Genomic DNA, 13,401 nt, shown 5'->3' on the forward strand with positions numbered 1-13,401 from the left:
GATTTGTTAAGGCAACAAGTAGTTGGAAAAGAAGCGATTAAGTTTTAAAGAGGAGACACCACCTTTCATGAGGAAGGTCCACCTCAAACAACACCTCCTTTCAGCAATATAAGAAGGGAGGACGAGATGATGGAGGGGGGATCATCAGGAATAAATATAAGAACACCTATGCAGATATCCACATCACTCAGCAATAAATATAGTAACAAAGGCAGATTGAATCATCAAGGAATCGGCATTTAATTGGAAAACACATCATCAGTCCTCTGCAGTAAATCACCATCAATCAGATCAGATCAGAACTGTTATTAAGTTACAGGCAGTAACATCCTTGTTCTTGATGGTATGCATGGAAATGTGTTTAATATGATAATGTTCTTATGCAGAATTTAATAGTAATATTAATATAGACTGCAATATGTATGACAGCCATATATATAAATATAAAGTATGGCTGTCATACATATTGCAGTCTATATTAATATTACTATTAAATTCTGCATAAGGACATGTATGTATGTATATGTATATGTATATGTCTGTGTGTGTGTATGTGTGTGTGTATGTGTGTGTGTGTGTGTGTGTGTGTGTATGTGTGTGTGTATAACATGAGAAGTTATATACTCATAGTCTAGTCCTTAGTCTTCTGCTAATGCCTATGTAAGGATTGGAATGATTGTGTAGGGAAAGGTAGTCTAAATCCTCACAAGTCAGGTAATTCCAAGATGGGTAAGGATATGTATTTCCAATGCCTTGAGGGAGAGTCCCGAGATGGGTACGAACATGCATTCCCAATGCCTTGAGGGAGCTTGCTTGTAGATGGTCTCTAAGCACCCTAGCACAATAATTTTCCCTTCTCAGTTTGGGCTGGAGAAGTAACAGGGATAAGACCTTGATATATAGGGTTTTAGAATTGTATTATTAAAAAATAAATGCCTATTAATCTAAACATTTAAAGTGAGATGTTACAATATTTAATGATGCATTCAATAATATAGATTAATTGTTGATAAACAGCCTGCCTCCAAGTAGGGGACATCACAATGAGAAGATTAAGGATAAAGTATGTGTACTTTTGCTCCAAAAAGGGAAGATTCAATCCTTCAATATAAATGCATTCAAAAGGTGAAGGTCATTGTTTTTGTATACCTAGCAGCAAGTATAACTTCATCAACAAAGAATTATCCAAGAAAACACAAGTACAAGCAAGAACATCAAGGATAATCAAGTAGTAGGTAAGGATATTCAAATTTTTTAATACTTGAAGCTCTATATGGATAATATGTTTTGCATTCAAAATATTCTACTTTGGATATGGATGGGTTGGATATTGTTATTGGTTATTATTGGTTAGAATCTTTGAAAACAATAAACATTAATGTGAAAAAGAAGTTCACGAAACTTTGGTATAGGAGGAAAAAGTTACATTACAAGATAGTACACACAATGATGTCCAAAGGAAAGTCAAGGAAGAGAAAGTTCAAGACCTACAAAAGATTGCACCAATGAATCAGAGGACAAACAAGAGTGAGATGTAGAGAAAAAAGAGAAGACAAGTAATTCTCTTCACGAGACAACAAAAAAGGTGGCAAAAAATGGTGAAGAATCAGAGAAGGGTGCACTATATAAGCATCAAAAAATTTACGAGAGACAAGAATAATGGAGGAAACCATCATGGAGGTATGATAATACATGGAATCAACAATCCAATCACTATAGACCTACATGGAATCAAAGGAACAACTACAGCAATCAATGGTATCACTGAAGTAATTACTATTCACAGCAGCAAAAAAGGACTGATTATGATTAGGAATAGAACCAAATGGGTGCATCAAAATATGGATCAAGGATGGGATCTAAGTATTGTCAAGATAAAACTACTACAAGAATCAACTATGGATGGTTGAATGATTGGTTATGGCATCATATTTGTAATGAATTGTGACAATCAAGCTATTTGGCTTCTTCTCATGTTCCAGGGATAAAACATGTCAATGAGGGATGGCATGTTAGGTACCTATGGATCTTATATTATAATGTATATAGGTGGATGGATATGCCAACATGTGGCACAAATCTTTAAATTAATTATATTGGGTCATGTGGAAAAATTGTATAATTAATTATATGGCCTTCATTGGGATTTCCCCTCCATTATATTATTAGGATGTCTCTATAAAGGAGGTAATTATCATTGTAAGGATATGTGTTGTGTATGATATTGTGTTTGGGACCTCTTGGAGATATAGCATAATTTGACTTCTTCTATTAGAAGTATTGTATGGTGTTACCTTACCTCAAGGGTTTATTCTATTTTTGCCTACATTGGATATTAGGGCATAGTGACAGACAAATATCTCATTTTGTGTGAGAAGTCTATCTTCTACATTGAATTATTGGAATTATTATATGTGTGGATCTTATCGACCCTAGTCCCTTGATCATGAAAACTTGGAGAAACATGGGTTAAAACTTAAAAGAGTGTAAAATTATATAAACTTGTCTATGTAATTAAGGGAGAGAATGAGGTGATGTGTCATGTCACCTTTTGGGAATTAATGCCACGAAGAATATCTCTAGTCTATTTCTATTTCCCATAGGCTAAAGGGAAAAATCAACGGAAATAAACTTTAATATTATTTTAAGTTGGGCCAAACAATTTTTTATTTAAGGAGACAACTTCAAAAATATTATTAAAATAAAATAAGTGATTTTAAATATATATAAAGATAAAAAGATTTTTTTAATATTAAAAATAAAATAACAAGTACTTTTAAGTATGAATTGGAGGAAAATTTAATCAAGGACCTAGATTGGAAAAGTAAGAGGGTGCCTAGCCTCATTTGGTATCTTGATTTCAGTTTGGCATTCTTTTATTGGGATCTTTGGCATTTGAGTTTTGACATTCAAGGATGAAAACCCTAGGTACATTTGGGGTTTGAGAGAACAGAAAGCCTCTTGATTCCACATTTTAGATCAAGGACGAAAACCCTTGTTTCTCATATTGAGTGATCCATACAAGGATCACAAATGAGCTAATTTGTTGAGGATTTAAAGACATTTTTTCAGTTTGAATATTAAAGACATTTTTTCAGTTTGAATATTTCATCCTTTGGAGGGCTATATGTTGTTGCTATAGTGTCGCTATAGTGGTGCCTGTTACATTTGAGGGTTTTTACATTGGTTTTTAGGACTTTGAAGAGTTATTGTGCATTAAAAAGTGCTGGATCTGAATTATTTATGACATTTCCCATCAACCCTAGTTGAGCACTACCTTTGGAGAAGTTAAATTAATAAATTCCAGCCTTGAGATCAATTAAAAATTCCTGGTTTATATCATTGCCAACCACCAACAATCATGCTCAGTGTTACATCAGTTATATAAGGCACTATTCCAGTCATCGAAAGGTTACATCAATCATACAAGTTGCTATTCCATTATTTTGGAAGGTTGCATCAATCATATAAGGCTAAGTTACTGTTCCAGTACGAGTTGGGTATGAGAATGTACATACACACACACACACACATACATATATGTATGTGTGTATGTGTGTATGTGTTTGTGTGTATATATATACACCTCATATTCATTATTTGCAAAAATGAAAATATTCAAGTCTCAAAATGTCATTACACAATTAAATATCAAAATTACAATCAATATTTAACAGTCTTCATATTATTCTTCATCAAAAGCATCAAGGTCTTCTTAACTAGTGCGGGTCTAATTACAATTTCATCAATTACATTCATGTCTACTAAATTAGAGGCAATGCAACAATTTCCCAAAATATCGAAGAAACGTGAAGAATCATCAAATGGAAACAAGGAGCCTTCGAAGGGAAGCAAAGAGTCAACCAAGAGGTGAAAAGACAAGAAATGTTGGGAAACCAATATTTAAATTGGTTTTGCAATAATGAAAAAAGTGAAGCTCATAGAGAGAATAGAAAGAAGAAAGCACAAGGGACTTGTGACCTTTTCACACATCGCCTCATTGCAAATGGGGACCCCCTTTTTTTTTCTTTAGTGTCTAGTTGCTTTTAGGACTTTGTCAGTTTAGTAGTAAGTTTTCATCTCCAGAGCAATCCACTTTCGAAAGTTGGTAATTTGAGCTATCTTTGAGCTAGGGTCCTCAAGATTGAAGGATAGAAGCGAAAACACAATATTGACAATTTTGTCAAAATGTTGTCAATTTTGCAGATATGTTGTCAAGTTGTCATGTTGCAAGATTGTCAAAAGGAAGAGTTTGTCAAGGTGAGCGAAATTGGAAATTTCCCTCTAAGGGTCGATTTTGCACCCTTTTGGAGATAAAATCAAGTGTTCGGTGATGAAGTTTGATTGGCAATAAAATGAAATATCCCTTGTGTTAGTCGAATTTCCACTCCTAGAAACTGAGCGAAGCATATGAAGGAAATGAAACCTTCCTAGTGGTGGTCAATTTTCCACTCCAAGAAGAAATCCACAAGGAAAAAGGTAAAAATCTTCCTCGTGCGTGGTCATTTTGAACCCTTCCTAGTGATGGTCGATTTTCCCCCCTTGTATAATTGAGAAATTTAAAGAGAAGGAATTGATGTTGAAAGGTAGTGCTCAATTAACCACAGACAATCCATCAGATGTGTTGCCTTCCCAACCATAGACGATAAAAACTTATCGTCAACCCTGAGCACACTAATATTTCTCCCCACTGATTGATTTTTCAAGGAATAAGATTGCACCTCATAAATATGAGGGAGAGGCACCCTTTCACAAAAGGTCGGACCTCAAAGCAATCTAATATTCACAAAGGGTGGCGGACATATAGGGTCGGCCCTAAATAATTATCAAAGATGCTAATTAAATTCTCAATTATGATTGATATAATTGCATATAAACTCGGACCCATAATTGTCTTAGGCCGACAAGCCAATTAGACAATTATGTAAGCTATGTCGACCATAGAAGGATCCGACCATAGCTACAACATCAACAATTGAGTGGGGTTGAATCTTCCTCCTAGAGGTCGATTTTCCACTCTAGATGAAAATTTGCTAACAAATGGAACAATGAAGGTCAAATAATGCAAATTCTTTTAGGATCCATGGAAAAGAGCACATATGGCATGGAATCATTCATGAAAATTGCTATGGTCAAAACCTCATCAAGGTGCTTCACCTTTTGGATATTTCTATCAAAGAGAGATCGATGATGGGCAGGAGCTTGAGAAATTGATAGACCTCGATTCCTCTTAAAACAAAAGTGCACTATGTCTATTTCATTGTGACCTTTCTTGAAAAGGGAGACCCGCAATACCTTCTCCATTGGGCCATATAGAACCTTTATAGAAATGCTCTTTAATTACACACCACTTGATCAATGGTGAGGGGAACTTCACGTAGATGTCAAAATTAATCCCTCCTCAAAACTCAATGGAGGTGACAAGTATCAAGATTTCACTTCATTTTGTAAGGCACAAAGTGTAAGTTCCTTGGGAACCTAGAGCAGTTGGATGAACTTGCATCGACAGAAGACAAATTGAGATTTGGCTGCATCTACACAAGGCAAAGTTTTCTAGTCTGGAATTTTGAAGGTGAGACTTAGAATCTTGCACGAAAACTTTGGCTTATAATGAGGTGTTTTTGAAAAATACACATATAGGGAAAGATGTTGGATGCAATGTGTTGAGGATGAAGATCCACCTAAAAGGATATGAAAAAGTGATCAATGATAAGTGTGTGTTGGAAAGAAATTCAAGTTGAATTGAAGCTTGGAAAGGAGGATTCAATTAGAAGCCCCATGTCTAATCTCATCACTATCTCTAGTAAGAAGACAGAGGTTGCTAGTTTGACAATTCTAGCTATATACTGCTTCATGTTTGCACTAAATAAGAGGAACCTTAGATGAAAGTTTCTCATGTCAACAATTGCAATAATTCAATTCCCAGTTAAATCAAATTGCATGCAAGCCAATGTATGCAACATTAAGCAAAAGTAGGTAGGTTGGAAGCCATATTCTAGCTCATGGGCTCCCTTGGAAGATGCTGATTTTTTATGGCCTTGTTTCTAGATAGCTCTATGCAGTTCAAATTTCCATTAGCTGATACAATTATATGGCAAATCATAGATGATGTTGTTGTAATGGGATACTTTAGCTAGACATTATGCTTAGAAGTTTTGTACAACTTTATTACAACCTTTGAATCCTGCTAGAATCAAGTATCCTGGTAGTTCTTAACTTCTTTGATACATCATTGGTTTGGTAGGTTTTCCATCTTTGATATTCAAAGTCCATTTTTCTTATTGCCCTTATTAGAAAAAGGGGATTTAAAAGCAACTGTACAACATTACAAATTTCCAAAGTTAATAAAGATCAGCTTTCATTACCACAAATATTGAGGCACGTTGGATAAATGTTGACTCTATAATGTGTAGCATCAAGCATATCATCTTCATTTGAAAAAGTAATGGGTTAATCACTTTTGGCACATGTAGAAATTACTACATAAATTTCCATTTATTCATCTAGTTTACTAATATATTTGGCATTCCCAAACAACACTAAGATAGATTAATGAGGGATTCTGTTATTATGGGATGATTTTCAGGCTGCAAAATCTCGACTAGATTGTGCACGCTGTGATCTCTTGTATTTGTTACTTTCCATTGCTTCCTTAAAGATGCACTAATGCATCCGCATCCATCCGGTACATACATGCAAAGCCTAATTGGTGTAGATACTTGGATTATAAAGAGCCTACCAAAGGTTTGTTTCCCTTGAGACACTGAAAAGAGGGCTAACACTGCATGTGAACTACAAACTACTTTTAGAAAACATCCCTCAGAAGTTGGCTTGACTACAAAGGAATACAAATGAGTTTCAGTGCAGAGCCTGTGCTATAGGTGTATTTCTAGTAGACTCCAACAAAATAAAACAGAAGAAAACATTCTAACACGTTTTTCACATTTAAGTTACTTGGCTTTATAAACAACAATGATGTAAACTAAAATATAGCAAATCTTACCAATCCAGGAGTAAAAGGAGCTGTGAAGTAAGAAGCAATATTTTTCATGCGGCCTCGCATGTATGGATCACATGACAAATACAAATTCTTTACAAGAATGTCTTGTGCTCCATCTTTTAACTGCAATGGAAGTTTGGTACATTTTATCAACATATCAGACTCCTTTGGCACTCCAGTAACATAATCCTTCAAGATTACTTGCTTATTACTCACTTCAATGCTTGCCATTTTACTAGAGTTTCCCTGCAATAAAGTGGTCAAAATCAATAACAATATCAGACGTAAAACTCTTATCCTTCTACAAGCATCAACGATATACATAGAGATGTCTTTTACTCTTTCAAATAAACCATTATGTGGTCTTCATATCATGCTGCAATATGCTCATAAGAAATGTATTAACACAAAATAACAAGAATATGGTATTATTTTGGAGCTGCTATATTATGCATAGCAATTGTCCACATAAGAATTAATATGTTATGACCCAATAAAGGCCTGCTCTAGACATTGAGGTCGTCAACTGCATCCTTATATTTGTAAATCAAAGTCGATATAGCAAATTTAAGAGACATAGGACTCTCAATCAGCATTTAAGTCATGAAAATTTAAATTCGAACAATTACCACATCACTCTTTCATCACCATATCATAATCATGCTTGATAAATTAACATTCTCTTGGTGTCTGTGCACCTGTGTGCATGGGTGTATTTATTTGTTTATTCGACAATCCTAGCATTTCAGATAATCAATTTGTCAGGCAAAGGGAGTCTTCTCTCTAGAAGTTTGGAATTTGCTCAAAATTTGTGCAAGATGATTAACACTCTGCTCTATAGATAATATTCATCGTGATTTTTGACCCACACATGTTTCTACGAGTGCATTTCTTACAATATTGACAGTGAGGAATTCAAGGTACTGTTTCAAATCCTAAATCTGAACAGCTACATCTCATTCAATCTTGTAAGCTGCCTGTTACATTGTTAATGTGGAATCCAGATTGCTTTTGATGAGCCAACTCTCTTCTGTGGGTAGTCCACTCCATTTTCAAGCTTTCAATATTCAAACTTCTAGATCCAGGATGAAAGGCCACCTGAATATTCTTTCTTCCTACATAGAACAGATAACTTCCATCTCTTTTTTGCCTGCAGAGTTTCTTTTCACTTTCTAAAGGCAAAAATCTAGGCTAAATATCCTCCCATTGTCCCTTCTCTATTGTAACAGACTAATCAAGAAACCTGCTTTGCTAAATAGTTTCAGGAAACATCCATCACAACCTTTCCCAGATCATCCCATTTCCAACAAAAGGGTATCTTAAGAAAATCAAGGCTTCTCTTAGACTGGATCTTAAAATCCCAGCCATTTTACCAGTTGAATCTAATTACTGTTTCACAGCTTCCACATTACCAAGCTAATAGTTCTCAAACTCAAATTCCTGAGGCCCCACACAAAAAACTACTTCCTTGTACCAAATGTAAGAACTTCACTCCATTTCCCAGAAACTACAGCAGCCATGTATATACCAATTTGATCTCTTCATGTAGATATTAACCTATAATATGAATCATTTCCTCGAAACCTTTACCAATAAGCATGACAGAGTGATATATCTTCTTGAGTAGCACATCAACATAGGCCAGGACAGCTCATTCAAAAATCAGATTTTAGAGGAACAAGAAAAAAACACAGTAGAAATTTAAATTTAAATTCATTACTCTCCTTTCAAAAACTTGGGCCTTCTTTCAGTTATTCAGGCACATCACTGGATACAGTAACATGGAACCAAGTTTCGTCAAACAAGAATCAGTTAACGGGGGCATCTTGTACACTCTTAGTTAAAGAAGTTGATTGCCATAAGCTCATCAAATGGTGACCAGTGATTTTTTTTCCATCAAGTAAAAAGGACCATGCTTCTCAAAGTTTTTAATAATTAATGGTTCTCTGTCACTCTAAAGCTGTCATATTTTGAAACTTCTGCATTTCCCTTCTAATCAATGGATATTATGTTGTAGTTCTTAGAGACAAGGCTTTTGGATTGGGACTCAAATTTTCAGTGTTGTAATACTAAGTGAATCTAAAGCATCATGCAATTCTTATCCCGGCAACCAAGCTTGCTGTATTTTACTATTTTAACCACTTAATAAAAAAATGATTTTTGCTGATAAAAAAAGAGCTTGCTGTAAGTGAACGGTCTTGGTATTTTGTTGTGGAAAACACATTTTCACCACTATCCTAGTCCACAGGTCTATAAAACTTTGGCAGGTGGGAAATTCTTCTTCTTTCCTATATAAAAAAGTAAAAACCACTTTCAGGATATTATCTTCTTTCCAAGATCTGCAGTGATCCTTTTGGGTAGATATTATTCTTCTCAATGGGTCTGTAGTTATGTAGATTTTGTCCTTCTCTAGGCCATTCGTGAGCAAACTAGTAAAATGGAAGGACTCCTTTTAATTTTTCTTCCAGTACATAAAAGAAAACCTATCTTTCCTCATAAGTCATGCCTTCTGGGAGCAATGAGTCTCCCAAGGGAAGCAGAGATCTTGAGGCTTCAGAAAGAACGAATTTTTAATCAAAATGGTGCTGGCACAGCTCAATTAGTATTCCATGTTGAGCATGACATCGTGATTGGGCCAGGAGGGTGCCTTATCCCACTAAAGTACCAAACAACTGCTTAGTGGAATGTCAAAACCAATAAATTCATATGATGATGGCCTGCATTGAACATGAACCAGCACATGCATAGGTAGGCCTGCCCAGGGCGCTTGTTATGAACTGATGAGATGGAAGTGAGATACCAAAAAAGGAATAAAATAACAAGTCTTTCTATCCTAGAGCACATCAGAAGTAGCAGATCAGCAAGATGCCAGATTTGTTACAATGTCATGTTCTAAAATCTTTATACACAACGACTTGACTCTAATGATTGCAACGGAGTAGAAGACCTTTTAGTCCCTTGCCTCTTGCTTTTAAAGGTTCATTTCTCCCCTTGTCTCTTGCTTTTACGGTTCTCCTTGTTATGTAAATATTTCAGTCTATTGTTGCTATTTTTGTTTTTTCTACATTTGCAAATCTGAAAGACTGCATTAATAGATGGAATTTTGAGGTTTTGTTCATAGTGTTGTATATCTGGAAAAGGTTATGGACACCACAACAATATAGATTCTTTAGTTCTGTTTCTGTGAGAAAATAATCCCTGGAAATAAGGGTCTACCTGTACAAAGATTAATGACGTATCTTCACCAGAATGTATTTTCCTGGGACATGCCCCCATATTTTGAAACTAGGTCATTGTTGCAGTAAGCAACCCATCTTAATTTAAAGTTTAAAATTGACCACAGCTTCACACTCTCACTTTCATAGTATTTATCAGTATTAATAAGTCACTCTAAACCTAGGTCATTGTTGCAGTAAGCAACCCATCTAATTTTAAAGTTTAAAATTGACCACAGCTCCACACTCTCACTTTCATAGTATTTATCAGTATTAATAAGTCACTCTAATACAGTTACAGTTTTGTCCTATGTTGTTATGGCATGTACAGGATGCATAGCACACGCATGTGTTTGAAATGAAGCATGTGCATGTGTATGGACTGAAACATGTGCTAGGAATGATAACCAGTCTTGGAAGCCCAATTTTAGGGCAACTGCAAATAAACTAGTGACAAGTGTCAGGTCATGAACATGATGATATGAATAATGATAAAATGTTGGTAGATCCTTTTCTAGTCAATACCACATCTTTTGTTCCTGTTTGAGCTCTCAATTAGGTAGAGAAAACTTTCTTGCTAAGTATTCAAAGGTCATATAATTGGCATTTTACCATTCACAGGACTGAGATGATTCCTCCTGGAATTAGGTGTAATCCCTAGATTATCTAGATCACCTGCCTCAAGTGACAGGTCCGTATGCCCTGTTAGAAAGCTTCTCCCCAATTGAGGCTTGAACTTGGGCATCCTATTGATATATGTTAGCCTCTAAGCCCTGAGCCTCACCAGCTGAACATTCCAATTAAGCCTGCACATTGAAGGGATTGCTTGAACATTTTATGTGTCATTATTTGTAATTTAAAAAAATTACCACTTTCACTATTCCTATAAGTTTCTTACATGAAAAGTTCATGTTCTGTACTCATAAAAACCCCTTTTACATCTGATTCATCTCTTAAATCATCAAGGCCATGTTCTAAGGCTTGATTTACTCACATGATCTCCAATCTGCGATTGATCGCATGAATATATAAGCAAAATCATTTCCATTAGCATTCTACATATTTAAATCAAACATTGTAACCAATAGTACTAAAAGACAAACTGATTAAATTCGATATATAATTTAAGTTATAGTTAGCTGTAATTAAACCTCACCAGTAGATGGCTACTTTGGCTTTCAATGCAGCTTTCCAGTCGATGAAAATCATTACAATTATATCATTCTAATTTATCGGTAAGCAGTTTTAGGAATGAATGTAATCATTTTTTAAGATATAAATCAGTTAGCAGGCCACCCTGCTATAGCAACAAGAACACTTATTTGCTTTACTTTATATATAAAAGTTTAAGTCTGTACCCATTATCTGTTGGGAGAACAAACCACACTCTGAACCACTACAGAGCTGATAGCTCAGTGGTAGACCACCGCAATAGGGATGTCCTAGGTTTGGGAGTTTTAGCTAGTTTACAGAATATAACAAACCTTATATCCATCTCAAGCAGAAGCAATTTTAAAGTAAAAAGGGATTATACAATGACTCAGATTTCTAGTAGCCGAAACCCATTACAATTATATTATAGTGGTTTACAGGCAATAAATTACATATATGAAGTTGATCATTCTTTGGTTACAGTTTAGTCAGAAGGCCACCCGTTAATGTGAACGAAGTCATTTTTTTTCTCTTATACACATCAATCTTTAATTTTGTCTCTTATACACATCAATCTTTAATTTTGTACCCATAACCTATTGGAGGAACAATCCACCCTCCTAACTGCAAAGGGTGTTGAGTGGTAAAACACCTGAACAGGGAGGTCTTGGGTTCGGTCTCTGGCAAGTCCATGAAAATTTTAAACCTTATCTCCATGTCAACCAGGAGCCATTTTCTACTAATTGTTAAAATGATGTATAAAATGACTCAGATCAAGCTTCCATCTTAAAGCTAATTGGACCACACCCAGATGAGGCTGGGTGAAATTCTTGATGTAATTAGGCCAAACATAAGACCTCATGCCTGAAAGATGATCCTGAAGGAGCTCTCAAACTAAATGATGAATGCCATTATAGTGCATTCTAAAGATGGATGGCGAATGCCAAAATTTACCACAAAAAGTACAAATTACTCTTATTTCAGTCCTAAGTAAATGAAAATATGACAAACCTCAAATGTAAAAAGAGCAGAGAGAGAGCAGTAGTCAAGATCAGTGCCCTCTATACCAGAATTCAGATATTATGCAATTGCAGGCCAAATTGGTGTGTACAACGTTTAGAACGAGGATTAGGGAATCGCTGAGTTTAAGTAGTGAACAACCTCCTATTAGGTGGCCGAAACAATCACTTCGGTTTTTCAGCCATATTTTGACCACCTGACGATTTTATCTAATTTGAAATTTTGATGTCTTTTTCTCTTATGGCCCACTGAATGTGTGGCCTTGTTTGAATGTTATGAAGCCGTCTTTATCATGATTAATTTGCGGAATCGTTTGTCGTGTTCAGTTAGGCCAGAGGGGATTGGCTGATGATAATTCCAGTAAAAGTATTTAATGGTATTATAAAATGATTCATAGATATTTTCAAACAAATGATTTATTGATATTTTTTATTTAATAAAATGCGTGGTTAATGTTTTCAAATATATTTAATATTTTTAATTATATTATATGTCATTAATTTATTATTCATATATTCTGATAAAATGTGTGGTTAATATTTTTAAATATATTTAATATTTTTAATATATATTAGATGTCATTAATTTATTATTATTATTGAAAATTATTTAAAGGAGTATAGGTATTTTAAATACATATATAATAAAATTAAATTATTTTCATTTATTAGCATATTTATATTTATGAGATGACACAACATTTGATTTTACTATTTGTGTACTTCATGATCTAATTTACTTGTACTATGTTCTAATATGACAACTCTTTTTTAATACCTTAACCTTTATTGAACTTAATCATTATCTTGATTGAACTATAACTCCCTAGTTAAACCTTAACTGTAATTAAAATCTTATCTTATTCTATAATCCTAATGGTAACTGAAGCAGTCACCGGTGAGGAGGGACCTCAAAGAGATCAGTCCAAACCGGTCAGCAAGAGTAAACACAACAGAAACACACAGACATGATGGAGGCAATGCAGAACAGATAGTTTTATTGCATGAAATTTGA

At 34.8% G+C, this 13,401-nt stretch overlaps 1 pseudogene; it reads right to left on the reverse strand.

The window, feature by feature from the left end:
• Positions 1-12,630, reverse strand: part of LOC131039226 (2-alkenal reductase (NADP(+)-dependent)-like) — a 79,001-nt pseudogene extending 66,371 nt beyond the window's left edge.
• Between the last annotated feature and the right edge of the window lie 771 nt (positions 12,631-13,401).

The sequence above is a fragment of the Cryptomeria japonica genome, chromosome 10 (genome assembly GCF_030272615.1).
Source record: "Cryptomeria japonica chromosome 10, Sugi_1.0, whole genome shotgun sequence".
Lineage (NCBI taxonomy): Eukaryota > Viridiplantae > Streptophyta > Pinopsida > Cupressales > Cupressaceae > Cryptomeria > Cryptomeria japonica.